The sequence below is a fragment of the Stenella coeruleoalba genome, assembly GCF_951394435.1.
Source record: "Stenella coeruleoalba genome assembly, chromosome: 3".
Classification (NCBI taxonomy): Eukaryota; Metazoa; Chordata; class Mammalia; order Artiodactyla; family Delphinidae; genus Stenella; species Stenella coeruleoalba.
In genome coordinates this window covers 32,531,532-32,553,056 of record NC_137148.1, presented here as the reverse complement: position 1 = coordinate 32,553,056, position 21,525 = coordinate 32,531,532, and the positions used below count along the sequence as shown (strand labels likewise).

The 21,525-nt window shown below is 40.0% G+C and overlaps 1 protein-coding gene across 1 annotated transcript in view; it reads left to right on the top strand.

Moving 5' to 3' along the window:
• The window catches only part of LOC307183458 (uncharacterized protein), a 921,334-nt gene extending 907,109 nt beyond the window's left edge, over positions 1-14,225 (top strand). Inside the window, exon 10 of the transcript XR_013827469.1 lies at positions 14,011-14,225. The gene's annotated coding sequence lies outside the window, so the exon portion shown is untranslated. The remainder of the gene's footprint in view (positions 1-14,010) is intronic.
• Positions 14,226-21,525: the final 7,300 nt, after the last annotated feature.

Here is a 21,525-nt window from a genome sequence, read left to right as displayed (position 1 = left end):
CTCAGCTTGAGATGTATTTTTTTTTTTTTTTACTAATCATATTCCTCTCCACCTCCCTCCTCTTTGCTGAGGGAAAGGGATGGAATCAGTACCCCGAACAACCATAACTGTTTTAGGTTGGCAGTGGGTGGGAGAATGGCTCCCCCTCTATGACCGGGCGGTTGACCTGCTGGGCTGTGGCAGTGCGCCACGCATACATTATCCAAATAGCCTGCGGTGCAGCCAGCAACCATGCGCGAGGGCAGCAGAGTTACCCCCAGAGGAGCTCACTGTCCCCTCTGGAGAAGAACATTGCTCCACCCACGCTCGCTGGCCAGCGTCTGTGTATCAAGGATTGAAAAAAGTGTGGCTAAGGGCGGTTTCTTCTTTTAGAATAAACGTTTATCCTCTTGGGTTAACATCCACTTAAATATCCACCCCAGTCCCTCAAACACAAGAGCACATTGCTGCTTCCAAATGAATCTGTATAAATTGCGTCGAAGGCAGAGGAAGCCTGGTGCCCCCTACACCTCCGCTTAAATTCTAGGCTTTGCAAGGGTTTTGTTGGTAACTGGGCCGTGGCTCTCTCTAGCCAGGGATAAAAAAAACATTCCTGAGATGAGCGTGCCAGTAATCAGTCTTAAAACCCCTTCACCATCGCTCAGTCAGAAGTGTTTTCCTGCCCTCTTCAGTACATTTTCCTTGGTCTGTCCTTTCCTCATTTTACCCCCTCTTTAAGACAGTCCTTGTGCTCACTGTAATCTGATTTCAGCTCCATAAATGATGTTCTGATCTTGTCTTCATTTGAAATTTTGATACAATGATTCCCTCCGGATTTTGTTCACTGTGGATTTTTTTGCACTTATTTTCTTTTTCAAAATGTTGCATTCAAATATTATTTGTCTTGATGACTGAGGTTTTTGGCACTCTGTACATTCTGTTCCCAAAGCAAGTGACTCCATGGCCTTGCCCTAGTGGTGGCCCTGATCAGCAGGGTTACACTCAGGGATTGGACAACCGTTACCCTCCCTCTGTCATGGCCCCAGCAGCCAAAGCTCTTTGGAAATACTAATATATCCATGAAAACATGAGGTTCTAATAATAAACTCCCTTGTACCAGAGTCAGTAGTGCTGGAACCCAGAAAGACAATAGCATGCCTACCTCTTCCTGCAGCTGTGTTTCTATGGAACCCTTCTAGAAATGTTCTGGAAAACATTTGAGTACAGCCTAAAGACACATTCTCTATAACATTATTTCTCTGTTCTCGTATTGAGTTTTGCTGTGAGGTGCTCTTATAATAAGTATAAAATTCGAAAGTACAGGGAAGAGAATATCTTGAGGCACATATTATTTATTCTGAGATAGAAGTCTCCTGCTGGTATATGAACACTGATCAAGCAAAGTGGAAACGTTATGGAAAATAAATGATGAAGCAAAGCTGACAAGCTTATTTTCAAAGCAAGAGACGTGGATCTTGTAATAACTTTCCACTATTGTAACTCTTTCTATTATTTCACATGATTGATGTATGTTTAATGGTTTTTATCTGATGTGTCCGGGAACTGGAGAAATGCAGTTGCTTAGGTGAGTGTACATGTCTTTCTTAACAATTGGAGATGTTTTTATCCACAAATCGGAGATCTTGCTTTTCAACTTACATTCTTCTTAGAGAATCACCTGGTATGGCTCCTTCACCTTGAGAGATGCAGTCCAGTCACCAGGTTTGACATAGCGGTCCCTGTGCTCCTAGTAACATCACGTTTATGGGAAAGTTTTATGTGTGTGGTTTTGTTCACCTACTTATAACGCTATCTTGCAGTGGGTTCACAGGGGAGGAAAGTGGGGTAAGAGAGGATAAATGAAATGTGTAGGTGCGCATTGAATTGGCGGTGGGCTCAGACTACGTGCTCCAGCCTTCTGAGTGTGTGGCCTGTGCTCTTAGCTAAATGGAAGATTTAATTAACTTTTGTGCTTAGATTATTAATATACCCACAAGCACATGAGGTTCCATCTATTTTATATGTTAATTATATCCCTCTTTAGTATCTTGGAGCACAAGCCATGTCTGAGAGCTCACATCTATCTTTCTATTTTTATCTGATTTCCACTCCCTTAATCCTACTAAGAGGTCCTTCTACATTAAGAAGAATTCAAGGAGGGGGATATGTCCTGCGCAGCAGAAGCCCTTTAAAGTGTTGGTGTTTAAACTGATTTTACCAGAGATGGGATAAGACACTCAACCTACCGGATCAGATTTGTCTTCAGCACATTTTTCTTCTATTATATTTGTTGTTGTTCCTTCCCTCTTATTTATTCTGATCTCTTCCTTTGGGACATATGTTATTCATATTTGGAGATTCCTTCTATGCCTTTTATATCGAATGTCTTCTGAAATCATTTTTGTGTGTTTGTCCCTTCTGATTCTGGAACACATTTTCATCTGTGTCTTCCTACTCACTCCATTTATCTCCTACAGTTTGCATTGTGCCAGTTCTTCTTCTAATGTAAATGTAATCCTGTTATCCTAGTTTGGTTTTCTCTTATTCTTTCTCTATCCCCTTTACAGTTTCCTATTTATTTCTGCTTGTCTCCCAGCCAGAAAAGTTTTGTTGTGTTTTGTTTTGAAATCCCAGTCTGCTGTCATATCACCTCATACTTAGTTCACAAGTCCATAGGCTCTTGATTTTTATTAAGAATCAAAGCAGGTACTTGTAAAATTATTTCTCATTTCTGCAAATGCTTGTGGTTCCCACAACACCTTTAGTTAAATCTCTTCTTCCATCTTATGAAAGCTTTTAATGGGCCCCGTGATGTTTTGTCCTGTTACTCATATATGAATAAGAAAATGTGCATTAGGGAATTTCTCCAAACTGCGTGCGTACATGCTCCTGGGTTCCTAGGTTGCTCTTAAATACCCTTTCTCAGATATTAAGCTAGAGGACTGACCTATGTGTGTTCCCTGCCACCTGAGAAGTGGTGGGAAGAGAGGAGAGCCCCAAGGAACAAGCAACCTCCATGATAACCTCTGTACCTGCAGCAGCCTCCCCTGGTGCAGCCTCGGTGCTTGATGGAGGCCTCGCTGTTCATGGACCTTCGACTCAGGGGCAGCCCTGGACTGGCCAGCCTTCTATGGGTGTGGCTGCCTGTTTTCTCAGGGGTTCTGCCCACACTTTTGCTACACCCACTACTCACTGCTTCCTGTGCTCATGACATGAACCCAGGGCCTCCCAGAGGTACTAAAATGCCACTTAGCTGCAGGCTGCTAAATGGAACCCTAGCAGTGTGCTCCCCCAAGTAAGACATTTTGATGTAACCAGGTCAGGGTGAGATTTTGATGTAAGCTTTTGGATACATAGTCTTTTATCCAAATGGGCCGTAAGAGTGTATAATCAACGGTTCTCTATTACCAGCTAGAGTCTGCACAAACATCCCTGAACCCAATGCTGATTATGGTAGACTTCTATATTTGTTGTTATTTCTTGAATTTCTCTGTTGCTGATTTTTCCCCAAAATATAAAATCCTTGGGAATCAAGTCAGTACAAAGTTTCAGATGAGTGTGAGAATCTAGAGTTAGACTTTTGAGATTAAACTCTGACTCCATCACTTACTAATTGTGTGACCATAAGAAATGTCCATGTACCTCAGTTTCCATAGCTATCAAATGGGGAAAATAATACACCAAACTTAGCATTTTTAAACTTAGAATAAATTAGTTAATATACGTAAGGCTTTAGACTAGTGCCTGTCACTGGCTAATCACTCGATCAATTTTAGATAACATTATATTTTTTAAAGATTTTTGTAAGTGGATAGATGCCCATTTTCTGGAAGAAATGTGAACACTCAGAAGATTATAAAAGAATTAAAGTCTACACTCCTAACCCTTCTAGAACTCATTCCCTTCCATCATAAGCTAGGATAGAGCAATAAGTAGTTGGGGGCAGTAAATCCTTTTTTAGGACTACCTGGTGCAATTCCTCTCACATATTGGGCGTGCAATAAATGTTAGCTTATTTAAAGGGTCTATCTATGTGATTCCAGGGCATCTTATATATTTCTGGCCCACAGACCATTTCCATATGGCACAGGGCATCAGAGACCACATATCCTGACCAAAATGACTGAGAGATGCTGTTTTTAAAGAGACAGTGATAAGGGCTATAAACTGATTTATTCTAGACTACAGAGAAAGTATTAAGGTAGTTGTATTTAAATACTAAAATTATAAGAGACCAGCCCAACGGCCACCTGGAGGATCCATAAGGGCCACCAGTGGTCATCAGACCACACGTAGAGAACTGCCGGTTTATGTCTATTTTTATATCCCCATAGTGAGCTTCCTTTTTAAAATGACACTGCTCTATCATTTTGTCATGGTCAGTTTGGGCTTCACTTATACACTGCCACAGACTTTTTCTGCTCTGGGGAGATACAGCAAGTTTAAAATTAGTTTTTTTGCTCTATTTCATTTTTAGAGTCATATAAAATACAGTTTATAAAGACTCAAGCACAAGCCAACAAATGCTTCTATTAATGTCATCAAGAAAACAGAATAACTCCTGAAAGCAGAACATGAAACAACAGATTTTTAATTGCCATTTCTCTAAGCTGTCTTCCTCCCTACCAAGTTCTAGTCCTATTTCCCTATTTCTTTCCTTTGAGGCCCAGCTTTGAAATTGGCACTGAACAGTCAGAGTGGCCATTAAAGATTCCATTGGACTAAGTGTGCCAAGCAGACATACATGCCGAAGTCCTGAATAAACACACTGCCTGGAGCCTTGGGAATCAAGAAGGGACGATGCTTGTATAGGTCAGGGGCACTGGGCCTCCCAGCAGCCGTAGACCACAGATGGATTCTGGATCTGAGCGACAGTGCAGATTTCTGGAATTAAGATCCCCAGCCCTCTAGGCAGGAAGCCTGATCGGAAAGCTTGGAAAGCCAGCGTTCTGTAGGAAATAAATAAGGGACATTTTCTCCCCAAGTATTTCCTGTTTTAAAGAAGAAGTAACAAAACAACTAAATTTGCTGCCATCTCCTTAAGACTCTGATTTCTTTTGGTTTAATATTAAAAACAGTTTTTAGGGAGCAAGCACCAAAAAGGAGACTTATGCTAACTGGAATAGTGGGAGGAAGATTTCTTCCTAACACTTAACAGCTCTTAAGAGCACTGGAGGAGGAGTCAAGACCTAGGATTCACTGCTTTGAGTTCTCGGGCACTTCATGAGCCATGACTGAGCTGCATTTTTAAATCAGCAACATGAATTTTTTGATGGGATTATGAATAATTACCTTTAGGATCCTTTCTAGGTCTAGAGTCTTCTTTTGTTCTTTTGCTGCAGGATCCTATTCTGCTAATGATTTCATACACTCTGAATTTGATAGTATAATAGTAAATAAGAAGGCAGTACAATATTAACATCAAGCCAGTGTCAATCTTAACACTCTTTTGTCTTCTAAATCCATATCAATCATTATATTAGCACACAGCCCACCCTCTATTCTTAAAGCTCACTGAAGAAAAGATTGGAGATTATATATATATATATATATATATATATATATATATGAATAAAATAGAATATATTCTAGTACATTGTGGGAGATTTTATATATATACAATGTGTGTGTATATATATATATATATAATTTTATAATATATATAAAAACTGCGACAAAGCACTAGATTTCAAAGTATGTAAAGACCTACAAATCAATAAGGAAAAAAGGACAAGCTTACAGAAAAATGGTCAAGACTTGAAGAGTCATATCACAGAAGAGGGGCAACTACATCAGCAATAAACATATGAAAAGATGCTCATCTTTGATAACCAGGAAAATGCAAATTAAAACCATGATGAGGAATACATAGATGAGCAAAGTGAAAAAGTGTCACGAGTTCAAGTGATGGTGAGGGTGTGGAGAAAGAGAAATGTTCATGCACCGTAGGTGGGAAGATAAATTTGTGTGACTCTGGAAAATAGTTCTACATCATATGGTGAAGTTGAAGCCTGTGATATAGCGCTATGACCCAGAAATGCGGGACGTTTTCTCCAAGGCACATAAACAAGAATGCTCATAGCATGCTCATAATAGCCCCAGTCTGGAAACAACACAAACATTAACCAACAGTAGCATGGGTTGTCTTTATACACTGGAATACTATACTGCAAAGCAAATGAAAAGGCTCTAGCTAACCAGCATGAATAAATCACAATATTGAGTAAATGAATATTTATAGTATGTTTCCCTTGACATAAAGTTCAAACATAGGATGAATAAGACTATATTATTTAAGCATGTGTATAGTGGTAGTAAAACTACAAAGAAAACCAAGGAAAGTAATATCATAAAAGTTATTATAGTGAAGGAGAGAGGATGTTATGATGAGGAAAGAGCAGAGGGAAGCAGTTTCAGGTGGGTTATGCTTTGTATTTCTGTTCTGGGTGATAGTGGCGTGGATATTCTCTTCATAACCACTTTGTTAAACCCTAGTTTTAGATTTTGTTTTTCTGAATATACATTATATTTCACAGTTGCAGAATTTAAAGTTTAAAAGAGAGAAACTTTTTAAAAAGACTAGCAGATTGATGTCTGAAAATTAGAATCTCTACTGAAGAATCAAATGCTTGGTTGGAGTGGAAATGACAGACATTTGGGGGTCAAAGTGTGATGTAGGAAGATTCCAAAATTAGGAAACTAACTTCTACGATTAGGAGCGTATTCATTTCCCAGAACAAGGCAAACTATGAGCCAAAAACATTCCTTTTTAAAAATTTTACTTTTATTTTCTTTGGGAAGGAATTCAGAGATCTAAACTGGCTCTACATGTAAAACTGTACTTGGTTGAAATGGTTAAACAAGTTATAAATATTAACGTAATGAGTAACTTCTCTGAAAAAGTCTGTGAAGCCAGTAACAATGCCAGAGAATCAACTGAATGGGTCTCTAAAGAGTGAAGCGCTCACTCTCTTCAATTCCTGCATATGATTCACCCATCCGAACACTTACATACATCCCTAGTTTGTTAGTTCTTTTAAATTTTTCATCAACAATCTATTATGTCGACTAGTTTACCTAATTCCTCTGTGCTCCTGTTTAATCTATCTCCACAGAATATGGAAATGGACAAGATATATATGACTTCATATATATATATATGACTTCAGTTTCTTTCAGTAATAATGCGGTATCCTCAGCCTTAGCTACTTGAGCTTAAACAGTCCCAGTTTTTGGCCGGGTCCCTGTAAATCTCAGCAGTTGTAGGACTTCTTATAGTTCTCCAATTAGTTTTTTGGTTCACTTCCTGCCAATCTTTGTAACATCTACAACCATAGGGTGGATGTTTGTTTTCTCTTTACAAAGTTTGCCTATTAAATTAAAAAAATTTTTAATGTGAACTGCTCAAAAACGAAAAAAAACACAGAGGTCATTCATTACCAAAACTCCTTATTTGAGAATGGATTTGTCATGCTATGCAGACTATTGATCGCCCAGCACATGCAGGTGATGATCCCGTCATGTGGCCCCGTGGACAGTAACACCACATGTGGACAAAACATCGTTTCTTTACTAAAAATATGGGAGCGGGGGCAGAAAAAGGGAAAAAACAGCTACTAAAACTTTGCTTCAGATGGCTGCAATTTAAAATGTTTCCTAATAATTTATCCAAAGTTATGGGAATACTTTCTTTCTAATCCTAAATCTAGACTATATGTTTTTTGTTACACGATTTAAACACCTTTGTTACGCTTTCTCAATTGCGTCCCGAAGTTCAACTTTGACACCTCACCAGCAAACATTCTTTTGCTCAAGCTTCGTATATGACGTTCTCAGGAATATTTTCCATACTTGAGGACAGACCATTAGAACATGTTATTTTGCTCTGGACTCACCAAGAGAATCGTTTTCCTTAACGTGGTTTCACCCTGAGATCTGAGACCACCCAGTGTTGAAGTGACAAGGATTCTAAAGCTTTGCTGTCTCTGCTCCCCTCCCCTTGAGCCTATGCCTGAAGTTGGTTAAGAACATCTATGCCAAGGGGGCAAGATGTGCGGGCAGAGAGGTGGCGAAGAGGCCCGTAAAGGGAGCTGTTCTGCTCGTTTCCTCCCCCTGCACCTCATGCTGTGACCCAGGACAGGGGACACAGTTACCACATCCTGCCAGATGGACGAGTGCACAGAGTCAGCCCTTTCTTCCTATTTCCTACATGTAGAACACCTGAGTGTGTGGTAGTCAGAAAACTGTTTCTATTTCATCCAATTATTTACTCCTTTTAAATATAGAAAAAGAGAGATCAAAGTGTCTTTTCTAAAGCCTCTGCCAGTTTTCTGGTCATCCGTATCCTGACCTAGTTGGGTTGAATAACTGCAGTGCAAAGTTATTCTTTCACTGTGGCCACAACAGAGAGGTAAATTGTTAACAAAAGACCAGGTGAGTCCATAATTGCTGACATTCTCGGTCTCTATGATGTCAGTTGAGGCCACTGTGTAATCAAGAGCCTGGTGTGATGGTTGTAAACAGGGCTGAAATGCTATCAGTACATCCAGTCTTCCCATCCAGCTCTTCGTTTAAGTTACTGAAATTTCTTTCAGCTACCCTTCCTACCAATCACCCACAGTGTATTCTCTCTCTGGACACAAGTGAAAGTTGGCTGTGGTAACCACAGTTTACCATGCACATTCTAGTTGCGTTTTATGTTGTGGATTTCACATGTCAGTCTAAGGAGTTAAGTTTCTTCAGAAAAGTCTCTTTTCTAGTTGACTAAAACTCAGGAATCCCCAGTGCAATAATAAGAAAGTTCATGCGGGCAGTCTTTCATGATTAGCTCACTCGTGTTGGACAGGACAAAAGGAAAATTTCCTCCTGCGTGTGCAGGGTGGATTGTGTCTCTCCAGCAGCCAGTGTCTGCAATTGTGATGTGCTGAGACTAGAGGAATCGTAAGAAATACATTCTGGAAGACAGAATGAAGGCAAGGCAAGGAGAGGGAGTTCAAGAAGAGAAAGAGAGAGGGGCTCTTTATTTCAGGGTGTCAGGAGACAGAGCCTCCGTAAAGTCTGATGAGGAAACCCTGCCAAGGAGGGGCAGAATATGGATTTAGCCAATGGCGGGGCACTGCTTCAGAGGAGTGCAATCCGGGCTTCCGAAGGGATGCTCTGAATTCAGGGCATTTCGCAAGACCATTGAAAATGCTTAGTAATTGTTTGCAGCTGCTCTTCAGCCATTTCCTTTACATTCCATGGCCCGGGAGACAGAAAGAACAAATTCTTTATGCCTGGTTTTGTGGATCATAGCGTTAGTTGTAAATCCACTGTAGTCTGTAAGATATTGTTTTTATTTCATTGTTTCCACTTCATGCCAAATCATAAAATTTTTAAAAATAAAATAAAATGAAAGAAAGAAACAAATGTAAACAACAGAACGTCTCTTTCAAGGAAATTGCCCTTCATATACAATAAAAGTTCAGTGATTCAGATCTGTCTAGATCAGTGAAAAGTCTGGATTGCAGGCTCTAGAGTCTCAACGTTTAGGTTCTTAGAGATATAGGTGCATGTGTGTGCATGCGGGTACTTCTTTTCTAGGGTAACGCAGATGGCCTAGCACGTGAACTGTGCTGGACCAGGCACTGGGACCCCTAACAGTCTCTGGGCCTCAGGCAAAGTTCCCTGAAATGAGAGATTGGGCCAAGGCAGGATGGCAGATATGTGGTATGTGCAGAGTAACTTTCCATCCTTCTCCCATGGCCAATTTTACTAATCTGTCTCAGTTAACTTTCTATTAGGCCCAGAAGCAGCCTCAGAATGTGTCTTAGCATAGAGTTCCAGGAAACATTCATCAATCTCTCAGCCTCAGCATACAACATTAAGTCTAGGATGGTACTAAGATGATTTCAAAGATTCTTGGAGCACTGTAATTCCAAAATGCAGATAGAGCTCCTGAAGGAACCCACGTTAAGGAATGCAAAAACATAACTAATATATGGTTTATAATGTACAAACCCTTTCCAAGGGTTTGGAAAGGGAAGGGGTGGCAAGGAGAAGGAGAAGGCGGGCGCGTGGAATCATCTAGGGAGACTTCTAAAAATACCCAAACCTGGGACCCACCCTGTCCATTATCTTTGCTTAAGTCTGCGATGGAGGCAGGAGAATATTCTTGCTTAAAAATCTGTTTGTTAAGTTTTGAAACAGACTCCTGTCCAAAGAGCATTTTCTGGAGTCTTGTTTATACGATTTATTTCTTTAGACCGCCTATTATTTCCAGAAAAAGCAATGGTAGATGTTATGTCAACCCCTACTTAAATTAAATTTACACGTTTCCAATGAGTACAGTGCAAATAAAATGATGTTACCATTGATTGAATTTGCAGCTTTATTTCTGGACCAAAGACATTGAATTTTTCAGATAATGGTGTCCACTCAACCCTTCCAGTTTTTCGGGCCAAAAACCCGGGAGTCATTCTCAGCTCTCCTCTTTCTTTCACAGACCTCATCCAGTATATTCTGCCAATTCTGTCAGCCCTTGCTGCTTCTCACCACCTCCTTTGCTAGAGCCTTGTGCAGATTACTCCGCTATCTTCCTAGCTGGTTTCCTGCTTCAGTCCTCGGTCCCCAGTGTCTATTCTCCACCCAGGAGAGAGAGATCCCAATAAAACTGAAGTTGGACCATGCCATTCCTCTGTTTAGAAACCTCCAACTGCCCTCGCAGCTTAGTCTCATTCACACCCAAAGTCATCGGAATGGCCTGCCAGACCCTGTAACTCTTGACACTCCCCCTGCCTCCTTTACTCCTTCCTTTGTCCACTCAATCCTGGAGACTTTGTTCCTAAATTTGTATGTATCCTTCTACTGAAAGTCTTTGCACATGCTGTTCCCTTTGCTTGGAAGGCAAATCCCCCAGATACCTGTATGACTCTCTCCCTCATCTCTTTCAAGCCTTGAATCAAATGTCATGTTATCAGGGAGCACCTTGCTAATCACCACTCTCATTAAAATTGTAACCCTACTCCCCATCCTGCTTTCCTGTTTTAATGTGCTTTATAGAATGTATCACCATATAACATAATAGGCAGTTTAATTACTTATTTTGTCAGCTCCCCGAAGGCAGGGGTTTTGGTCTCCTTTGCTCACTTCTCTATCCCTAACATGTAGAATAGTGCCTGGCACATAGAAGATGCTCAATAGATATTTGCCTAATCGAAATAAAAGAATGGATCAGCCAATAGATAATATGATTCAGTGATCGGAGGAAGCAACATTAATAAGCAATGAATAATTGGGCCAAGGTTCTCTGGGATATTCCATGTTCGGTTTCCCCCACCATAAAACTGACTAATCATTCCTCCCTTTCACCAGGTCACAAAGTTGCAGTTAGAACAAACAGGGATTTATTTTAACACTTTGGAAGAAATGTTCTGTCTTATCTAAATATACAGGAAATAATTATGCAATTTGCTATTTGTGTCATTTACCTCTTCTTTTCTTTCCCTGCACTATTTCACTTAGCAATTTCATAAAACATCAATAGTTAAAGAAGGGATAAAAGTAAGTTTCAAGCAAATCCATTCAGTTACTCACTCATTTCTTTGTAACTGAGGAGAAGAAAGTTCAAAATACGAATTTAAAACAGACATGGAGATTATCTGTTTAATATAATCTCCATTCTCTTTAGATAGAGTCATCATATTTTACAAATAAAATACGTTAGGCCTCAAAAATAATTTGGGGAGAGTTTCTAGATATAAAAGGCAATCTAGAATAAACAGTACGACCCCAAAATATTTGAATTAACCAATAATAATGGCTAATATTTATGAGCATTTTCTAGACAGCCATTATACTACAACTTTGCATGCATAATCTTATTTTATCCTCAAACTCTAAAATGGAAGAACATATGAAAAAATTGAGGCTTCAAAGTGTAAAACATCTTACCTAAGTTCACACAGCTTAGTGGGTGGCAGAGTTGTGATTCAAATTTCAGTCCATCCAAATCCAAAGACAACATTTGTAAGAGCTTCACTTTTCTAAGACAGTGGTTTATGGGGATGGTAAGATAAAATATTTCAAATGACGATAGTTCTATAAAAATTGGGTCATAAGCTTAGGGCATTTTACATTATCCTGAATTTCTAAGTGTTGACTGTAAAAACAGAAGTTATTATCCTAACAAGTCAGAAGGAGAAAAACTGCTGATAGTACCACAGGGTGACTTTCCCCCAGGAACCACAAAGTACTTTCACAAGACATACCAACCAAAAAGGCATTCACAGCATAAAGTAAAATGGGGATTTGGCATTCGTCCAGATAATTGGATCAATGGGATACAAACTGGATGACTCAGCTCTCAGAGTAATTTTTTTTATTTTTCATTTTGAATTATTCAACTTATCTTTTATTCATCTTATATCTATTATTCAACTTCAGTGAATTGAAGCTGGGACTACAATGTCACCTCCTGATTTCCTGTCTGGACCATAACGTATTTCCAAGTGAAGGCATTTTGTCAAATTAGTACATCAAGAGATGTCTTCAGTAAGTCTGTCATTTGAAATTATATGCCTATTCCTCTGCTTACTTTGGAAAGAGAAGGAGATATGGGACCTTGCAGAGAGAAAGGAGAAAAGAGTTGAAGTATACGTATGTGGTGTATGGTGTGGTATGGGTTGTGTGTGTGTGTGTGTGTGTGTGTAGAGTTTTCCTGGCAACTCATGGCATATCAGAAGTGAGTGTGTAATGGGGTAGGGGTGCTATATGGGGGATCTGAGTTCCTGCCATCCTGTTATTTCCCAGCAAGGTCTTAGGAATTCCTACGATCTTCAAATACATTCTCTACCAAAACACACACCACGAAAGCAATCATCATGACCTTCATTAAGTCTAAAGTTCTTGTTTTCTTTCCCTTTATAGATGATTTATGTGACCATTTCTGAATATTGTGAAGCTATTTGTTGCTATAAAATGTTAAAAAGGACTTTCTCCCTATTTAATATATTTTTCTATTTAGAACTTTTCAATCATTCATTTATATCCCAGTAAACCTCTCACATGAAAAGACAGAAAACAGAGACTGTGAATCAGTATAATTTCATGAGTGGAAGATGAGGAATCTTGGTGAATCTAAGAGAAGGTCCATGGAAAATCAAGGAAGTGTCGGGAAAAGAAATGAGTGGTGATGACAAATGGCTCATGGGCTACTCGATACTGGCCCACGTGCCATCTTTGGATCATGAGCTAAACAACATGACTTCTGCCACAAAGGGAGCTGTCTAAATGTAATGTGGGCCCAAGGCTTTGACCTTGAATTAAAACTTTTACTTCTTTTAATGTATAAATGATTATGCTGAACATTAGCCAAGAACAATTCAATACACAGAATGACGTCATATTTAAGAAACACTTGACACGACAGAAATAAATCATCTTAGAATTAACGAGGATGAGAACATATGATATCTTACTAATGAAGAAAATACAGCCTCCATTTAGGCGAAAGCAAATGTTCTAATTAACACTATTAAAAAAAAAAAAGAAAGAAAGAAACTACTAGCTTAGAAAAAAAATTTACTATATTTACCGGAACTGTTTTTGTAACTAAGGCTAAAAGTATGCAGTAGGCAGGTCTTCAGTTTCAAATGTCCTTTCCGGGTTCTGCATCAGAGTGGAATGAATCAGGTGGAAGCATTTCCATGGAGGGCTAGGTCAAAGCAGAGATGTGCCACTAATGGGGGCTTTGTAGATGCAACCAGAGATTCCATGGTGATTAAAAATACAGCCTCTGGTGCTAGACTGCCCAGGTTCAAAACCAAGTTGTGCCACTTACTAGCTGTGCTGTACTCAGAGATATTATTTAATTATTTAACATCTAAACTGTACCTCAGCTTTTTCTTCTAGAAAATAGAGATACAAATGAAGCCTTCTTCATGGGGTTCTCAGGAGGATCAAAAAAGTTAACTTCTATAAAGCACTTGGAACTGTGCCTTGCACAAGGTCAATGCCATATAGTATTAGCTATTGTTATTTTTATTGCTACAGGCGAATAGAGAAACAAAAAGAGAGCTGGAAACATCACTGTTGTACGTGAATCACTCCTGTGACAGGAGGTGAAGTAAGCCAAGATGACAAGTCATAGGGTGGTACATGGCACAAGACAGAGGATTAATAAATATATGTTGAATGAATATATTAATAAGTGAGGGTCCTATTTGTAGGCCAAGAAGATTTAAAGCTAATCTGTATGAATATGAGAACAGCAAAGAAAATAGAAGCAAACTAAGATGGCCAAGACTTGGTTTCATTGTCAGCTCTGTACACCTGGAGTGAACAGGGCTAGACTGTTGTCAAAAAAAAAAAAGGAGTACATATTACTAACCTGAGTCCCTCACTGTTTTAAAAACTTGTGCTTTGATTTAAGTAATTCTTTTTCTTGTACTCCATTCTCAGTGATTTGATGCATTTAAGAAGTCTCAGTAGTAATGCAAAATGACACTGCAATTCACTGGATAATTTTGGTACAATAACAAATAAGGAAATGTGACTAATCTGCCTTCGTCTTATCTTTTTCCTGTAGTAATGAACCAGCTATTTTGGGATGGTTGAATATTGTTTTCCCTTCCCATACACTCCCTTTCCTAAAACACTTTTGGAAGTTTTGTTCGTCAAAAGAAGTGTATTCTAACTACTTCATTCACAACATGCATTTTACAAGCTTCTGACAGAATTCCCTCTTGTACTCTAAAATAGTTTTTTCCTAGAACTCTGTACCAAAAAGACTTTACCGTGTAATGGTTAATATTTTCAAGGTTCCATCTAGTCATTACCACGGCCTGGACAGGTCAAATAAAAAGTAAAGAGAATGGCATAACCATCTAGGGACAGTCCAGAATGTCCATTTTACTATGCTGGGTCTTAGTCCGCTGGCCAGCAGTGTAGGCGGGGGTTACACTCTTCAGGTTATCAACACGAATTCTGATAAGTTAAATAGAATGATGAGGGATTGGGTAGTCATGACGTTGGCAGAACCCAGGATCTCCAGGACTCAGATGCAGTACAGAAGATGCAAATACTTTAATTGCAGATTAAATTAAATGCAGATTTAATTGGCATGTGGTGTCTTGGATAGTCTAGGGGGTAGCATAGTGGACTTTAGTCAAATGAGTCAGGAAGCAGGGCCTGGCTTGGAGCAGCTCGATGTCTCCAAGCAAGAATTGTACTGCAGCTTCCAGAAGCCTCTGCTGCCTTTTCTCTTAGGACAACTGAGGCATCCCTGCTCAGTCTTCTTATTCCTGGCCAGCCTTTTGGGCTTACAGGATCTTCTGTCTTTCCTGAATAGGTGGCCTCACCTTCTCTATCTTTTGGCAGGTGCATTCCCTGAAAAAAGCAGAGGGGGATTTGCAAGAGAAATTTAAACATTTGGGGAAAAAGGTCTTGTGTCACAGACTCCCACTCCTGCCACTATTGCAGCCAAGTAATATCCTAAGATAGGTCAACAGTTATGAAAACGAAATTAATTTTAATATTAAAAGACAAACGTCTGCTTTATAATAGTTAGGGATTTTTGATCAAGGGTAGAAATAATACAGTATGAAATTTCAAAAAATTGGATGTAACTATTTTGCAAGTCAAATGAACATCAGCCAGAAAGTCTCAGAATGGGAAGTTTGGGGTCTGATTTGTCTCAATTCAGTGGTCCACCACCCTGGCTACATATTAGGATTGACTGAATGGCTTTTAAGAAATTTACTCTTCAGATAAGTTAAATCAGAATCTCTGGGAGAGGAACCCCCAACACTGGTATTGTTAAAATTGCCCCAGGTGATTCAGCATGCGTTCAGATTGGAAACCCACTGGTAGAAATTATCCTGATTCGTTAGTTGCCTTGACTAGAGGTTCCCAGACATAGCTGTTTAAATGCTGTTGAAAACAGACTCCTCAGTACAGAAGGATTGAATCAAAGTCTTTAAGAGTGGGAGTGGGTGAAGGAGGGGTTTGGGGGTGTGGTGACATGGTGGTAAGAGGCAGAAATCTGTATTTTAAGAGTACTTTATGGGAAGTCACTTCATTTCACCATCCCAACTCTTAGGAACAATTCTGATTTCATGTTTTGGTTTGCTTAAATGAGTAATCTGCTAAGTCATACTCCTTAGTTCAGACTGTTTTCAGTCTTATTGAGAATATTACCTTGAGTTTGCTTGATACAACACAATTCAAGATTAACTTTCCAGATGGCTTTTCTCTGTCAGCTTTTTACAAGATAATGAGACTGCTTTGATAAAGACCCGCCCTTATAAATCTGTGTGCTGGGCTTTTGGAATTCCTTGCTGGATATGCTCTGTGAACACTCATGCCACATGTTATGATGAACCAGGAAGGAAACAAAGGCATCGGGTTTTTAAAAACTGAGCTTCATCATAGACCCTTACCATAATACACCACCCTACCTTTCTAGACTCTCCCCCCTGGACTGACTCTTCTGAAAGTTTCCCTTTAGCAAACATTAAAGACCGCCCTGCTCTCCTAAAGGACCTCCAATGCTGGAGTGTCATTCACTGAACCACTGCTGGAGCAGAAGGTTGACTTCCTGATTTCCAAATGTGCCTATTTCCATTAGCCAGCAATATTTTATTCTTTGTGGTTTCCCAGGCCTCTCAATTGACTTTTTCTCTATAATGGAAAAAGTAGAAAGACACCCTCTCTGCATTTTTCTCCAGTTCTACTATGACCAAGCATACTTCCTTTTCAGAGGGGAGGTTTATCCACTGGCAGAAAAGTCCACTTTCCCTCTCGCCGCTGACTTCCTCTACGTGGGGCTAATGGATTTTAAACTCTGAGATTTGGGTGCTCACCCATACTGCCTTACTTTGTTCTGAGGCTCTCAGAATGCAATTATAGCTAAGAGTCAACCTAGTACCGCAGAAAGGAGAAAATCTGCAAGGGCTGGGCAGAAAGTAGCTGTTTTATAAACACACTACAACAAATACCTTTGACTTGACCTCCGTCTTATCAAACAGCAAAAACAGACCTGTGGCAGAGAGTCCTGAGGCCATAAATTCAAGAAAGGCTTGCCTCTTAACCCAGTAGAAGAGGAATTTTGTTTATCCCAGAAAACTTTTTTAGTTCTTAATATACAAACTTTCTATTAGAAGATTGGGCCTAAATTAGTGATGAAGGCTGCCTACATTGACCAAAAACCCTTGAAAATAGCTCAACTTTACACTTCAGTCAACCACTGAATATAACCATAGTCAATCCAGTTTCCTCACATAAAAAAGAAATGATGGTAAATGGAACTTTTCAGGGAAAATTGAGATCAGAGTGAGTAAGGTCAAAGGGAAGAAGGTATTGAATACTGACAATCTTCCAGGAGCTCAGTTTGTACTCATAGAGAACAGACATACAAAAATGAGGAAGTGATGGAGAGAAGCACTGCATCCCCAAAACATTCATTTTATAGTGCATCCACCACAGGACAAAGCAAAGCAAAACAAAACAAAACAAAACAAAAAAAATTGAGTTATTTCCTTAAAAATATTATAGTCTTTGTAGGAAGATAAGGCAGACACCCTGAAAGGTGAAATAAGAATGCAGTGTAGTATTTGACTAGATTCTAAGAAATTGGAAAAGAGAGCAAATGTTGTAATGGTTCAGAGGTTCTTCTTGGTAGGGTGTTGTCTTGAACCAAGTAGGATACAGCTGGGCCGTCAAAGACAGGTAAGAGCTCTAAATAAGGAACAGATTTTACCAAAAATAAATAAATAAATGACTATAACAATCATCATAATCTTACACTCACTTGAAATAAAGAATAATAAAGGATTTGTTTCTTCATATGTAGCTGTTTTGAATTATTTTATCTTCATACAACACATATAAGCTGGTTCTAGAAGCTCTCTCAGATTCCATGCAGATCTGAGAGAGTCTTGGATTCCACTGACATCACTGTTGATCCAAAGGACAAAGCTTAACTTTAATTAAAACCCTCGGAGCCTGTATATCAAGTCACTCAAGAAAACAGGTCTCATTACATGATATTGACCATTATCACCAAACTTGATCCCCACTTATTCACCAAGCTGAATTCGAAATAACGGGAAAAATTAAATCTGTTCTCAAAGGAAAATATTTTACCACTAATGAGGTTATTCAAAGAAACATATGGCAGGTTACAAAAATAATTGCATGAAAAGGAATTCCAAAGTGGTTTCAGGCTGTGGCATCACTGCTGAAATAATACATCCTCTTATGATGAGTACGTGAAGCAAATGCCCTTCTTTGGATCAATGACCATCGTTTTGTAAAAATTCAGGCCCATTTCTCTTCAGTCATACCTCATGTAAATGATGTGATTTCAAGACTTCCTTGGGCTCCCCAATTTTCCATTTGATTTGGGGTTGAGGGAGATTGGACTGAATCACTCCTTGTTGCTTACCTTGAGCCCACAGAATGGAGGCAGGGAGCAGCATGGTGGAAAGGGCCTAAGCCTTGGAGTCAGACTGACTATTTCAACCTGGGCTCTACCACCTATTAACTGTGGGGCCTTGGATAAGTCACTTAACCTGTCTGATCCTCAGATACCCTATCAGAAAATAGGGATGATATATACTACATAACAAGGACCTTATAAAGGTAGATTCCCAATACGCAGGAGTAATCACCCTGGCATCGTCATTAATATTTACTTGTATTATTACTTCTGATGTGATTCTGGACGAATCACTAACTCTTTCCAGGTTTCAAATGCCCTGGTTGTGCCTGAGTGGGATGTTATGACAATCTTTTCACTTCCTTCCAGTTCTAAGATTTTATGAAGGAAATCACATCTGCCACCAACCTAAACCACAAACACAAGCTAGGAATTTCTGCTGAGAAGTAGTTCTACTTCTGCATTAATGGAAATTTCACAATTTACTTAAAGAAGACAGAGCAGTGGAGGCAGAGGGTTTGCTAGCTACATATTTCTCCAAAACACACTCTCCAACCTGGGTTCCGGGCGAAAACCCAGTTTAGGCAAGGGGAAGAATACCATCTGTTGGAAACAGGAAAACAGCCCTGATGTTTTCCATAGGACTTATTTATACAATATTCACATTATTTTTAGTGAACTTCTCACACAAGATTGTACGTAAATCAGGATGCTGTGGCCAGGGAAGAAGAGACAGACAGGCCTGGAAGAAAGGAGGCCCTGCTTTGATTCCCAGCTCTCCTCTCTGCTAACTGTGTGACCTGAGTGTCCCTTGTCTTATCGTCAGGAGTAAGAACGTACACATTCAGGGGTGCTGTGCGTTGGCATTGCAGCAGGTCTGGAACATAGTGATTCGGTCCCAATGATCTTGTCTTCGCCATCCACAGGGACAGGCACGTCACTGTAGTCTTCTTAGTCAAGAAAACTACCAGCGCTAGACGGTCAGATAATAGATGTTCAATAACCATTTGCTGGGTTGAATTGGACACACATTCTTTCAGGAGTCAGTTGACTTCCAGAGAAAACTGCAAAAGTTCATTTTTTTAATGATGACCGAAATAGTGATCTGCCAACATTTTATCCCACACATCTAGAATCAGGCTGATTTAAAAGCAGCATTTCCCAAAATGTATGGACAAGAGCTCTTGGAGAAAGGAGTGCAGCTATCAAATGTTTTTGAAAAAGCTGGTGTTCTGAAAATGTACTACCACCATCCCTCCACTTCTCCCACCCCTTCACCCTCTCCCCACCACACACACGGACTTAGGAATTCACAGCGTTAAATAACTGGTTAAGGGCTCTATGAAATGCTGCAGCAAGAAATTTGTTTTGCTGTTTAAGCCAGTAGCATTTGACCATGGAACCCTTAGAATTTAAATTGAGAAATACTGTTTTTTCAAGAAATGGGAAGGAAGTAACAAGGATGCTTAATACGTTCAGATTTTGAAAGCCATTATAAAATACGTTTTAGAACTTCAGTCAGTGCTCAATTGGGCGCAATGTTTAGATATGAATAAGAAGCTTTGAATAAAGCTTAAAAATAGAAAATTAATGTTCCCAGATACTTCAGATCTTTTTCCCCAAACAGGTATTATCATTTAATATCTGGAGGAATTATAGAGAGGAATGAGCTAGCATTGATCAGTGAGCAATAAATATTCTGAAATAAATTAACAAAAAATAAGTTAATAAAAATGTGACTAGGCTTCCCTGGTGGTGCAGTGGTTGGGAGTCCGCCTGCCGATGCAGGGGACATGGGTTCGTGCCCCGGTCCGGGACGATCCCACATGCCACGGAGCGGCTGGGCCCGTGAGCCATGGCCGCTGAGCCTGCGCGTCCGGAGCCTGTGCTCCGCAACGGGAGAGGCCACGACAGTGAGAGGCCCGCGTACTGCAAAAAAAAAAAAAAAAAAAAAAAAATGTGACTAACATAACGCCACAATTCATGAAATGACAAGACTAAGAAGAAAATAAATATTTTAAGATTTAATAAGTATATGGTAGATACATTTTAATGTATTTAGGTTTAAATCTCTAAAATTAATTCAAATTGAGTTCACATTATATTTCAGGTAGGGTGCTGGTTTCTAGAAACAAAACAGTGGGGAAAAATTCTTGCTTGCATGGAGGTTAAGAGATATAAATCTAATAGTAAAAATAGGCGTTAAGTTCTGCTTGCAATAAGTCCTGTGAAAGAAGACAGACTTGTGCTCTGATTTCCACTTTGGACAATGAGATCAGGAACCACACATGCCTCACTTGCTATTGTATCCCAGGCCCGGGCACAGAGCCTGGCACAGAGAAGTTGCTCAGTAGGTATTTGTTGAATTATTTGAGCGAATGCGTAAGTGAATAAATGAATGACTGTAGGAGGATATGACAGAGTTGTCAAGGAAGAGGACCCCTTAATGAAACTAACTTCTGAAGGTTGTTCATCGAGTAAAGAAGGGAGGGAAGGCTATGCCAGCGAATTCATGTGCAAGGGAGGAAGCATGGCACAGGAGGGCTGGGGTGGGTGTCATAAAGAGGAATGGAGTCATCCATGCAAGATGGCACTGGGAGCTAAGCAAGCGGGGGGAGGAGGTTTTCTAAGACCAGGTGGGGATTTTGTTTTTATCTTAAGGTCAAAGGGAAACCACTGAGTACCTTAAGCCAATAGGAAGTGTAACGCAATCAGATTTGTATTGAAAATAGCTATTCCACCTATTGCATCGAGGTGGGGTGGGAGGAGCAAAAGGAATTGTAGGTGGGCGATCTGGGAAGCTAGCGCGATGGTGTGGGTAAGATGATGGTGACATGGGGCTTCCCTGGTGGCACAGTGGTTGAGAGTCCGCCTGCCGATGCAGGGGACACGTGTTCGTGCCCGGGTCCGGGAAGATCCCACATGCCACAGAGCGCCTGGGCCCGTGCGCCACGGCCGCTGAGCCTGCGCGTCCGGAGCCTGTGCTCCGCAACGCGAGAGGCCACAACAGTGAGAGGTCCGCGTACGGCAAAAAAAAAAAAAAGTAAGTTGGTGGTGACATGGATTAATGCAGCTTATGAGGGAATGGAATGATTTGAGAGGGGTATCAAGGAAGGCCCCTGGATTTA